At 32.4% G+C, this 13599-nt stretch overlaps 1 protein-coding gene across 1 annotated transcript in view; it reads right to left on the bottom strand.

The window, feature by feature from the left end:
• CDH9 (cadherin 9, type 2 (T1-cadherin)) overlaps nt 1-11101 on the bottom strand; it is a 274677-nt gene extending 263576 nt beyond the window's left edge. The window contains exon 1 of the mRNA XM_006895668.1: nt 10983-11101. The gene's annotated coding sequence lies outside the window, so the exon portion shown is untranslated. The remainder of the gene's footprint in view (nt 1-10982) is intronic.
• Between the last annotated feature and the right edge of the window lie 2498 nt (nt 11102-13599).

Raw genomic sequence — 13599 nt, 5'->3', positions numbered from 1 at the left:
TAGAATTCCACCCACCCCGACCACAATAAATTATTACATAAGTTGTTTACTTATTATATTTCTAATATTAAACAATTTGTGGCCAGAAATACACCTGTTGATATAGCAGGGAAAGCAAAGGTGTGAACATGGAAGAAATTGAGGTTCAACTTATCAGACCTACCTAAAACATTTTATTATTATTTTTTCTGTAGTGTTAGTAATTAATCCAAAGTGTTGTATAAGCAAGTATGAAAATTATCCATGCATATGATAGAAGCTATGGACTTTCTTCCTTTAGTATCTGTATTAAACCAGCTAGAGGCAGCAAATAACAAGTGAGGAGATTGCTTGTCTTTCTTCTACAGGATAGATGACTGATTCTAACCATATTCCTTTGGGTTGGCAGCTTAACAGCTTCTCACTAAGCCACCTGAACCACTAGGAAATGGCATTCAAAGTTACAGCATGAGCAAAGACATGGGACTAAAGCAAGTCTTCTCAGATAGTGTTGTTTCTTTGATGACTATATAAATTAAAATCATACTTGGGGAAAAAATCACACTTGGAGTTAATGCATTTTCTGAAAATTTCACATTATAAGATTTAAAATTGAGATATCATCCTGTCCAAACAATTTTGAATAAAGAGAAAAACAAAATGTAGAATAAAATTATACCTAGAAGTCTTGAATTAATGGCTGAGCAATGCAGACTCACTTCTGGATGTGGCAGTCTGAGAGTTCATGGCAAGGAGAACTATATTTGGATAAATCATTAATTTATATAATACATTGTAGAATAAAGTATTTTAAGAAATTGATCACTAAACAAATCATCAAAAGATTAGTATAATATGGTAAAAAATTTTGATAAGGTTCTCAACTAGTAGAATGGCCCTGGTATTAGAAAGCTAAAGATGGATAATACGGCATGCAAAGTTAAATGACTCCAAATTTTCATTTTTGTCTTGTATGATTTAATATGAAATTGTGAAGATATTTTCTCTATACTTAAATTTTACAGAAAATTTAGGAAAATAAAAACATAGTTTTGTAGTAAATTAAATTATGGATTCAAAATAAGTATTAAAGTCTTTATATTAATGCTCTGTTTCACATCAGGATCATTGATTTCAATTTTAAGGATAATAAAAGCCAAAGTTCATTAAACAGAAGGCAATCAGGAGTGGCGTCACCTTACTAAACAACATGCCTCTGGAAACTCTGAGAACTTTGAGAAAAAATAGGTCTTTTGTTCATTGGGTTGCTATGAGTCATGTTTGACTCCTTAGCAATCAACAAAACAACAATCAAAATGATGGGGGGATTTGTAAAATGCTATGCAACATAAAAGTGAAGAGAGAGTTGTTGCTCTTAAGAATAAAAGAGAGGGTAAGAAATATTTCCTTTGAATGATTTTAATACTATTAGATATAAATAGAATTTAAACCAATTATATTTTTACAGAAGCATAAAAAAAATCTACAAAATGGAATAGTTTATCAACAAAAGTGTGTTCCCTAAGAAGGTAATTTTGCCAGCATAGAACTTGGAAGATAGCAGCTATGCAGTAACGAGTAAAAGAAAAGGGTAAGAAAATAAAACAAGTGAATGGATGAAAAAAAGCCCAAAAAACCTATACTCTTTGTTCTGATTTTGATGCATTTTATTCTTTTATAAAAAGAAAAATAAATACGCTGGGTTACCATAGATTCTGGATAGGTATCACAACATGATTGAGCTCATTTAGAGCTTTATACTATAGTGATGGCTTTATGATAAATCATTGCTTCTAACTGCATCTGCAGACCATAACAGGAGCTGATATTTCTATTACACGGAAAGAGAACACAAGTTTAGTTCCGTCATGTGAACTATTGAAAGGATCAATTATCAGGCCCCTGAGACCAAGCAGTCAACATAAAACACTTTGTAAATTTATACCTCTGCCCCTTAGAATAATCACATACAGACAAGTAGTCTTAACTTTTTAAAATCCAATTTTCCTTGTTGGTTCTTCAAAATCATAATTGCAGGATGCACAAATGCATCCTAGAATTTAAGGCAGGTCCTTCTGTCAGTAGTAATTCTCACTTTATCTATTTAATGTCACTCAGTGTTCTATTTTGCTCCACTATCTCCAGGCTAGATTCTTCTTACTAAAAGAGTTAACAGGGAGACTTTGAACAGGAAAAAGACATTTAAAAAATTTGTTATGGGAAATATTTACCAATTTTTATTAGCTCTCACAAAGATTCCTCATTTTGGAAAGTAACTTTTTTTAATCACAGTTCCCCGAATCACCTCCTCTCTATTGCAAACCAAGTTAAGGGGAAGCAGGTGCAGTTAATGTATTCTGCCTTTGAAGTGGAGGTGGAGTGGGAGTGGGGGAGAAGGATAAGAGGAGAGAAGCAGAACACTGCATGTGGAAACCGGAGGAGCAGCAAAGCTAAGGCTGCACTGAATGTAAGAAAGCACAAGTTGTTGAAAGCAGCAGGATAAATACATCTCCATCTTTCAGTGCCTGGAAAAGATGCATCGACTTTCCACAAATCGTCACAGTGATTAATATAAAGCAATGTGCATTGCAAGACGTCTAGACGTCTATAAACTTAGCCATCAAATACTTCAGAAGGAAAGCAGTAGGGGGCAAAAGGAAATGAAAGGACAATCATTCCCCATGGATTACAATTATATTCACAGGAGAAAATACAGAGAATGTGTTCAGAAGGAAAAAAAAATAATCACCCATAATAAGTTACTGTTATCAATAAATGATGTATATAATTGTATAGAGCAGATGGCTTAGTGGTAAGGTATTATGCTGCCAATCTAAAGGTATATAGTTTGAACCCACCAGTTAGTTGCTCTGTGGGAGAAAGACAGGCAATCGCCTTCTATGTGATTTACTGTCACTGGAAAGTCAGCTATGAGTCAGTTCTGACTCAAAGTTACATAACAATGAAAACAACATGTTGTGTTGTTGTTGTAAACCCTCAAGTGTGAACTGACCCACAGCTTACCTCCTGGTGGGTAATCACAAGGGAGGAGATTGTCAATCCCGCGCAGCAGCTAGTGGATTCAAGCAACATAGATCATACAATAATAAGTAACATCTTCTTTCTGTTAGTGTATATTTTATAGTACCCTTTATGTTTAATTACACTATTAAAAACATTTTATTCATGTATTAAATTGTAAACAATTATGGTTTGCAATATTATGCTAAATTATTTTATTTATATTTTAAAATTGACTAAAATGTGATATTAGAAGTTGATTGCTGTTGCTCTTGTTGGCCATCAAGTCAGAACTGACCCATAGCTGACCCTCCAGAGGGTTTTCAGAGGCTGTCAATGTCATGGACGGAGACTGCCCATTCTTCTCCTGTGGAACATTTGATGGACTTGAACCTCATGCTTTTGAGACTGCAGCACAACTTCACTAAGACACCAGAGCTCCACAGAAGCTGATTCGTTAATTATTTTTTTAAATTTTTCTTATGAAGGCATTAATTTCATATTACTTTTCACTCCACTACTAATTGACAAAATCAAACAATAAGAAACACAAATAAAACAAAAATGGTTCAAATTGGATAAATAGTCTAAATGCCAACTAACTGTTTTCTAACATTGTCAGATATGTCAAAAGCTGGAAAGTTATTCCTAATTCAATAGAAGAATCTAACATACGTGTCAATAGATAAAAACACGTTCCTGACAGGCCACCAGTGCAATGGTGTGACATATTACGGAAATACAAGCAGAATGCACACTGGAGGCAAGAATGGTGAAATGTTATCTCACGTACTTTCGACACTGGGAAGAGGGTCTAGTCCTTGGGAAAAAGACAACATGGAAAGAAAGTTAGATTGTTAGAGGAATAAAGGAAGAACATTAATTGACATGATATATGACCTTAACTTTGGGATGGATCATGGTAGAGATATAGTGGATGGTGCTGGATAAGGCAAGATTTTTTTCAGTTCTTTGTAGGGTTGTTATGAGCTGTAGTACCTAACAACAGGTATACATACACAGAGACTTCTCATGGCATTATATCTGTTAAATTGGATTGCTAATCCACAAGTTTGGCTTCTCCAGTCATTCAAATCCACTACCATCTCTATGGGGGAAAGATGGGCATTTTTATTCCATTATGATTTACAGTCTCAGAAGTCAGTATCAGCAGCAGAGAGTTTGATACTTGAGTTTTTAGTTTATTCAAACATTTTCATTTACAAAGTAGTCCTTGAGAGCAAATTTTCTTTCTCTATAGCAATGACTGTATTAGAAATATGATTTTAGACATAAATATACAAGGTGTGTGTGTGTGTATATATATATTAAGATGTACAGATTAACTTTGTCACAGCAAAGTATAAATGCTTATTTAGTGCTGCCATTCTTTTTAATATTAATTATTTGCTATATTGAGGAAGGAAAACAAAAAATTCAAAATTTGAAGAAAATTCAAATTTCTCTCGTTTGTTGTTATAATACCTATGGTTGCTTGGCAATATCTTTTTTAAATTTTTTAAAAATTTCTAATGTCTAATTTCTTAATAATATAATATTTATCATTGCTTGAAAAGCTTTTCTAGTGTTTCATGTTACATTGCTGTAATAACTATAGACAAAGATGGTAAAACTGTGTCTCACACATTTTTGGTATGTTCTAAAGAGGGACCAACTAGTTCTTAGAAAAGGCATCATGCTGGGAAGTCAGAGAGGAAGTCAGATGTGGACAGTCAGAAAAAGTGATGAGTATCCTCACCATGATAGACTAACACAGTGACAGCACGAATGTGTTTGAGCCTATCAGAGATTGTGAGGATGCTGCAGGTTAGGGCAAGGTACAAGAAAGTCACATTTATAGGGTTACTAAGAGTCATAGTGAACTAGACAGCATCTAACACCTTCACCGTAGTTTATTCATTCATTGAAATACTTGAATGTGTTTCCCTTCATTATATATCCACATGTATAACCATATATACATATATATTGAAATGTATACATTATTGTTGTTAGGAACAGCGAAGTCACAACTAACTCATAACTGACTTTCCATCAGGTTTTTTTAGGCAATAAATCCTATGGTGAAAGAGTGCCCATCTTTCTACAACCCAGCAGCAAAATTCCTTTGGGTGGGCAGAGTAACTTTTTATCACTAGGCTACCATTCAAAATTCTATAGACACACATATATATGGATATACACGCTCACAAATATACATAGAGCTCAGATGATCTACTCCATAAGAAGTTGTTGCTAATCCAAAGGGTGCACCTTTCGGCCAATTCAAATGGGAAGTAGCCAACCCATGGGGAAAAGATGGGATATCTCCTTCAGTGTAATTAGTAAACTGGGAAACCCAAAGTAAGGTCAGCTATGATTTGATTCCACCTCCACAGCATGGGATTCATATTTAGAGGGTGTTTGTGAGTATGAGGGTGGGCACATTTCTGTATGTGAATTCTGGTGGCCTAATATAAGAAACTTCTTTGCAACCTCAAAAGAACACAATGAATACCCACCAACTGCACCGCAGCAAAAGAATGGGCAATTCTCTGTGCAATTTTCTTCCTCTGAAAATCCACTGGAGAGAGTCAACTATGATTTGGTTGTGACTCGATGGCACACAACAACAGCAAGAAGAGAAGCAGAAAGATTGAGAAGTAGAGCAAAAGAGACAATAATGGAGACAACTGGATTTAATTATATGATAAGAATGGATACACACTAAAATATAAATTAATAATATCTGCATATAGATACTTAGATAAAATAATGAAGATATAACCATAAATGTAGCTATTATTCTATAATTGTATCACACATTTTTCTTTGATATTTCACTTATGGCTTGATTATCATAAAATGGATAGATACATTTGAATTTTTGAAATACTTTTGTTGTATTTATCACTTTATGGTAAGTATGGTAAGTGACTATAACTGGCAAGTACATTAAATTATTACAGTAACACGTTTTAGAAAAACAAAATATAACAATACAGTGTAACAATTTCAGAAAAGGTTCCATTAGAGAATTTCTGGAACGGATGATATTGTTTTACAAAAGTAGTATATTTCAAATAATGTATTCTTCTCTCCAAAGATTGAATTGCTCTTATTCACTTGCCAGTAATAGACATTGTTAGATGCATCATTATTTTTTTTTCCTGTTCTTCTGACACCCTACCAAGAAAGTTGTTTTGTATGGTTTTGCTAAGATCTTCCTTTACTAAATATGAAGTCAATCTCTTTACACATGATGGATACCTTTGAAATTATATGTAAAATGTATAGAAATTATTCTCTTCTGAAATTGTATTTGTCAGTTCTATTTCTTCCAATATCTTTAAGATGGTAATAAACTTGCAAACTCCATAATCAAATAACTGTTAGTTTTTAATACATTAGCGTCCTTTTTCCAGTAGATCAATTAGTACTTGAGATAAATTATAAAATAAAGTCATCCAAACTTTACAGACCCATAGATCTCCTTTCAAAAGTTGTTATGAGGGTCATAGCAATTTTAATCTATACCTATAAAAATATAATATGCTCTAGTGTTTCATCGATTAATAGAAAGACCAAGAATTATCTTGCTTGGTCATAAGAAGATGCAGAGGCTATAAGTGCACTTGTTACTTGTTCAGTTGATTTATAATTTGTGAGATTAATGGGCTGAGAGAAAAAAGGAGGGAGAGAATCATGAATATTTCTCCTGTACTTCTAGAAACAAACCAACAACAATCCAGAGACCTTTTCATTTCTGTTCACGGCTAGTGAACACCATTATCATGACTTTTATGTCTTTAGGATGAGTTTCTTGGTAGAGTTAATATGTAAAAGCTCTGTTTGGCTCCAGAGATTCTGTTCTCACTCACGCATTTTGCATTCTTAATGTGGCAATATGACCATACCTTAAATTTAGTGCTCAATTTAGGCATAAGTGCATTAATATGTTAAGACTACTATAGAAATATATGAACGTGCTAGAGAGTGCTCCTCACTGCACTTGCTTCATGATGTTTTCATGAGGTAGATAATTGGGATGCCAGCCAGAGATAGTTGAATTCACTCATAAGAGAACATAACTTTCTGTAGGATAATCAAAGAAATTAAGAATTGTATTTTAAAAAGTCCTATATATCCATAGGTTGGTTTTTTTCACTAAATTTTTGCTACACTCATAAAAAAAAAGTTATAGTAAAAGAACTTAAGAAAACATTGTGTTCTACTAATCACTCTGTATTTTATATTTATAAATACATACACATAATATGCAAAGGCACAAGCAAAAGATAAAGTGCACCAGACGCATGTACAGACATATGTGCTAACATGCACATACTTCTATACTATCTAACTCAACATGATCTTCTGCCACATTATGCTGCTGTTCTTACATATACAGGAAATGCATATCCCTAGATATGTAACCTATGCTTATGAAACCTCAGTCTTCACATCTGTAAAATTGGAATTGACCTGCTTAAAAAGTCATTATAAAATTCGTGGATTTTTACACAAATACCTGAGTAAAATGGAGTTACAAATAAGATTAGAATAAGATATATTTTCTTAGGCAATTTGTTGCTGAAAATAAATAAGATAAAAAGAGAGTGCTTTATCTTAGAATGCATCTTTTGTGTAAGAATACTAATGATGATATTTATAAATGAGGATTGGTGTGGTGCAAACAAAATTAATTTTCAACTTGGCCTTTTCATCCAATTTAGCATATTTTCTTCTTTCTTAGGAAAATATAATTTTTATTAATTTGAGATGTGATATGTAAAAATAGCTAAGACCTAAGTAGAGTTGTATTCTAGAAAATCTCACCACAGGCCAAATATGTGGTAAATGAAAATTTCTAGTAGTCTAATATTACATATACATGTATATAAAAAATATACATGCATACACAGACACTTGAAGGAAGAACATAAACACTTAACAACTATCATTGAATTTTTTTTAATATTTTGTTTTTTCAAAGTTATGATTCCCTTATAATTTATATTTTAAATATATGTTTGAGTGTACAAAAACTAGAACTATTATAAAGCAAGCTTTGAACACCTGCACGTTAAACAATTTTCAATATAGAATGTTTAATTTTATAAATAGCCAGTAGGTGCCAACCATCATTTGCATATATTTACATGTATTTTTTATATCATATTTGAACTTGAATTATACTTTCATATACTTCATGTATTGCCACTTACTCACATAATTTGGTTATATAATTTTAGGCATTATCCAAATCATTCTGAATAATCTCGCCATGAAATACAAAATATTCTGGACAGGAAGCATGGTTCTTCTATTATCATTATTGATACCTGAAGAGAAATAAGCTATTTGGGTAATAATAATAATAATAAAATTAATAATTATAATTATTATTTAATATTTCTTTTGAAACTTTTTTTGACTTGGTGAATATGCCATGGAAGGAATATTGCATTGATTAAGATTTCTATGTTTATGGTTTCAGAAATGGCAAATGAGATATCCTCATGCAAAATAACATTTAAAAGGGCTTCTCATCCAGCAACATACACTAGATTGAGTCAAGAGACTAAACATTTAATAACATATATTCTAAGTAAACTTTAGTATTATTAATATATAAAAAAATCTTGCACATATGTAAGGAAATTTATAATTTAGTTATCCAGTAAATGAAAGAATGATGTTCTAATATGTAAACATTTCAGATTACTAAACAAAACAACCATAAAATAGTATACTAAAGAGGAAAAAATAAATATTTCCATCATATAAAAAACATTATTTTGTAAGTCAATCTTTAAGTTAAGCATATATGACTATATTTTATTCTCCCTTGGCTTAAAGTTATTGGTGAATTTTCTTATTAATTTAAACTATCTCCTTTTAAAGAAAATTTTTAAAAGTGTTTCATTTAAAAATTAGTATTACTTTACCTACTCTTTAAAAAATTATTAGCATGTACCAAGCCAGGAAGGAATTAAAAAAAGCAAATCATCTTTTGGACATATATATTTTCAGAGTAGCAAATCCTATAAAGTCACTTTCCATGCTACAAAGAATTACTTCTTAGGGTCTGAATATCAAAAGAGATCAACTATAGCAATTTTGATTCCTACCATCTATTTAGGCTTCACAAAAATAAATCTTTCAATGTAATAATATTTCAATTTGGATTTATCTTAAAACTTCTTTGATTAAAATTGCGATTAAAAGCATTGTATGTTCATTTTTTTTCAGTAATTAATTTTGCTCAGAACATTTACAGTACATCTACAAAATACATAAGGACAATATCTTCTCAACCAGTATATTATTAGTAGTATATTAAGTGCATATAATCTTTTGTGAGCTGAACATTTGAGAAAACTTAGTTGAACTCACACTGCATTTGATAACAAGTCTATAAATCCATGATAGATCCCAATTCCTTGCCTCTGTACTCTGGAATATATGCTACTTCATATTATTTTTCTTCAAAATATCTGCAGTGCAACTCTGGATCAACCAGTTTCTTAAGTTGTGCAAATAACTTCCCAGTTGACACAGCATTACTAGATATTGAAACAGTGCCTGATGCTGTAAATAACCTCTATTAAATGCAAAGCATTTCTCTAGCACACGTTTGGCTTTTTTTTTCCAAGTTAAGAACAGTGAATGGCCAAATTATTCATATTTGCTGGTGAAACACTTTTCATTCTATAGCAAACAGAATCAAATGTGTCATTCAAAAGTTATGACACTTGTAATTATCCACATTATTTCATTGATATGATTTCTAGATTTAAGAACTTAGTGGGGAAAATTCTAATTTCTATGCATACATGATTTAGTAAAAACATTTTTTTAGAAAACCACAAACACAAAAACAAAACAGAGAAACAACAACAAACCTGGGTATTGTGTAGCCACAGGTTAAAAAAAAATAAAAAACATAAATATTAAAACAAAAGTACAAACATATGGCATCCTTATGTAAAAGTTACCTATTGTAAGTTATCAATTTCTTTTATCCAATTCTTTTTATAGAAAACATATTCTGAGAATACAGACTTTTCATACCAACTATAAATATTGTGGAATTTTGAAATATTTTGGCTCAAATTTATTATGTCATATTGTGAGATTAGTGTAATTATAAAATAATAATGAATATTTATATTGAGACAAATGAATAAAAAGCAGAACTACATTAATTGTTTCCCATTATCACTTTAAAAAAAAATCCTGGCATTTTTTGTCCTTCATATACTCCCTCCTTCAGATCTAAGCACCTTCATTAAGATACAGTCACTGAGATAATAGAGAACAATTAAAGCTAATAGATTCATACATTAGAATGTTGACCTGTGTTACACCATAAGTGTGTGAAGAAACCTCTTCTATCATGTAATGTGACATCATAATTCACACATGTGATGTTCATTTATGAAGTTTTTATTATGCACATTATTCTTTTCATAACCATAAAAATACAGAAAGCTTCTCTGAACAGATTATGAGTAAAATGTCTTTCATTTTGACAGGTGTGACTCTAAATTTTTAAACAGGGGTTAATGAGCTAAGTAAGAGCCCATTTCAAATTAATACACTAATAAGATGTGCACGCACATTGCTCTGTAAGTAACTCTGAGTTATGAAAACCGACAAGTACAATTTATACAATTTGAAGTTTAGTTGTCATTTTTATAATGTGCAACTATGAATGTTAGACATAAACAAAACGATTGAACATATATCCATTTTGTAAAAGTGAAATAAGAATCAAGCATTGCAAGTTATGTTCACTGAGCATTGTGGTATTTTATACAAATATTACAAAATATATTCTTACCTGCTCCCAAATATTGAGAGAGAAAATAAATGATATAACAACTAGGAGGGGGAAACAATATTTACACGACTTCATTACAAGAAAGCAGAGATTGATAACACTCATATTAAGAAGCAAAGTAAACAGCACTTACCTTGCTTAGTAATCAAACTGACTTTAGCCCTGCTCAGTACTGGCAATTTCGTGTTGCTTCGGTCTCATCACTTCTCTTCTCTTTTTATAGTATCTTCACAGCTGAATCTTCATGCATCTCAGTATGCCTCCCTCTTGGAGCATCACTTTTAACTCAGACAGGCAGGCAGCTGAAGCCAAAGGAACTCTCTATCTGATTGGTTTCCATTCAGCGTTTCTGATTAATAAGGAGCGTCTCTTACATAGGAAGATACTGCCTCTGATGGCGCTGCAGGGCTCCTGGTTTGGGGTTGCAGAGGGGGAGTAAAGACTTCTCCAGGCACCGGGATTTGCAAGCGAATGAAGTGGGAGGGCTCAGAGAGGAGGGCTTTGTCAAAGATCCCTAAGTGGAAACAACCCAGTGTTTTTAGACCTGACTTACCATATTTGCTTAATTTGTTTTCAATTGGGATACAAAGGTCACTACCTATCTGTAAATCTGTAACCAGTAAATCAGCAGTAGAAAATATGTATCACCTGTGAGAGCTGTCGCTTTAAAAGAAATCTGTGCAAAGAGTTTAGTTCACTACCTAGTCTAATTCCAAAACGCCAAGTTTAAGAAAAGCAGTGAAATACCTCAGGTGTATTCATTACTGATAATGAACTTTAATCAATATTTACGAATTTATCATCTAAGATGGTACTTCAAAAATACTGATTTTTTAAAATGATTACACATGTCATTTTTTCACATGTCATAACTGATGTCCTAAAATGTTCTTTCATAGAAGAAAGTGACCTCAAATTGCTAAGATTCTTTGCTTTGATTTGTAAACACAATTGAGAGGTTTCAATTTTCCCAGTTCCAGGCCACCAGCTGCTCCACCTGAGAAGGATGGGCAATCTCCTCCTGTGTGATTAACTGCCTCTGAAAACCTGCTGGCGGGTCAGCTATGGGTCTGTTGCAACTTGACAGTATTCAACAACAATGTGTGTGTGTGTGTGTGTGTGTGTGTGTGTGTGTGTGTGTGTGTGTGTGTGTACATATACACATACACACACAAAAAGTGGTTACATCACAGAACTAGAGGATTTACTTTTTTTGATCTGTTTTATACATCTGAAAGCTGTTAGAGTAAACCATACCTTAGTCAAGCCTTGATTGAGAAGTGAAGTCTCTTTAGTGTTTCTGGAAATGGTGCAATACGATGGATATTGATTGGTAGATAAATCCTTCTGAAAAGAAGTTCTAGTAATAGTTGTATGAAATGCACCGTGGGAATATGGCTCACTTTATAATGGCTCGTTAAATCACAGTAAGTAAATAACTTAAGTGCCAAAAAATATCAATATCCTATTTGATGCTTCAAAGGAAAACTGACAATAGACAAAAAATAATAAAATTGCCATTTCTTTATTTTTCCAATGCTAAAGCTGATCCTTGAAGTGTGGAAAATACAGCTGCCTATTTGAGACACGTGCGTTATGGAAATGCTCTTCTTAAAAAGGAAAAAAAATGCTCAGAAAAGTCAACTGTACACATTTCAGACTAAAATGTGACACTACTAATGCATAGTGATTGAATCTGCCATGCAGAGTATCAAAGTCATTAAGAAATTTTAAGGGACATTCATTTTGTTCATCTATGAAGAAGGAAGAGAAAGGAGTAGTACAGCTTCATGCATATTATCCAGGACTAAAAGATCCAAGTGGTTAAGAGCAGCTTAGTGAATTCTTCATGGAGGCTCAGAGTGTTTTCTGAAGGCAAGGAGACTTAATTTAAATGTACAACCTTCTTTAGAGATATTTCTCCTAAGTCTGCTTGTCCCCTTAAACATAATTACATATTATTGAACATTCTTTGTTAATAGCGAGAGAAAACAATTTATACAGACTCTCAGGGGGAAAAGAGAACAAAATATCTTATTATGGTTTAAGGTAAATATTCATAAATGAAACTTTAAATCACCCAAGTTGCATATATTTTCTTTCCCACTGAAATCTAGCTGTAGGGAAAGTTGGTTTTGTGTGAAATCCACAATCCGACAAAGTATTCTATATAACCTGATTTGAAGTTATTTTTACTACTTCTAAGAACTAAAAATTAAAAAAGGGGGGGAAAAAGATGTTGTCAAGTAAAAGGGGTTAAAATCTCAAATGTCTTGCTCCATTCTCTTATTGGTGATTGTTACTATGGGAAATTAATGAACAGAAGACTCAAACCTTGAAATTATTGAAAAGTCTTTCATACTTTATGTGTAACTACTTGAACATTTTAAAAATAGTATTCTTTGTCATGTTGTTGTGTACCATAGAGTCAGAACCCTCCAATAGTTTTTCAGAGGCAGTTAGTTAATCACATGCGAGGAGATTGCCCATCCTTTTTAATATTAAGGCAATTTTTTCACAAGTAGATTAATTAATATGGATAGTTAATGAGTCTATTTAACCTTCTTGTGTATATACAGATTCTGTGCTATGCAGTTAAAACTGACTCCATATATGACCTCCTGACAGATTTTCAGAGGTTTTAAACCATGTGGGAGGAGAATGCACATCTTTCTTTTGCAGAATAAATATTTCATGGATTTTAACAGTCTCTTTGATTTGGCAGTACAACTCCTTATGCACTAGGTCAC

The sequence above is a fragment of the Elephantulus edwardii genome, unplaced genomic scaffold, assembly GCF_000299155.1.
Source record: "Elephantulus edwardii isolate Elephantulus edwardi_28Jun2011 unplaced genomic scaffold, EleEdw1.0 scaffold00173, whole genome shotgun sequence".
In the NCBI taxonomy this organism is placed as follows: Eukaryota; Metazoa; Chordata; class Mammalia; order Macroscelidea; family Macroscelididae; genus Elephantulus; species Elephantulus edwardii.
Note: the sequence above shows the minus strand (reverse complement) of the source record. Positions and strands in the feature narration are given on the sequence as shown.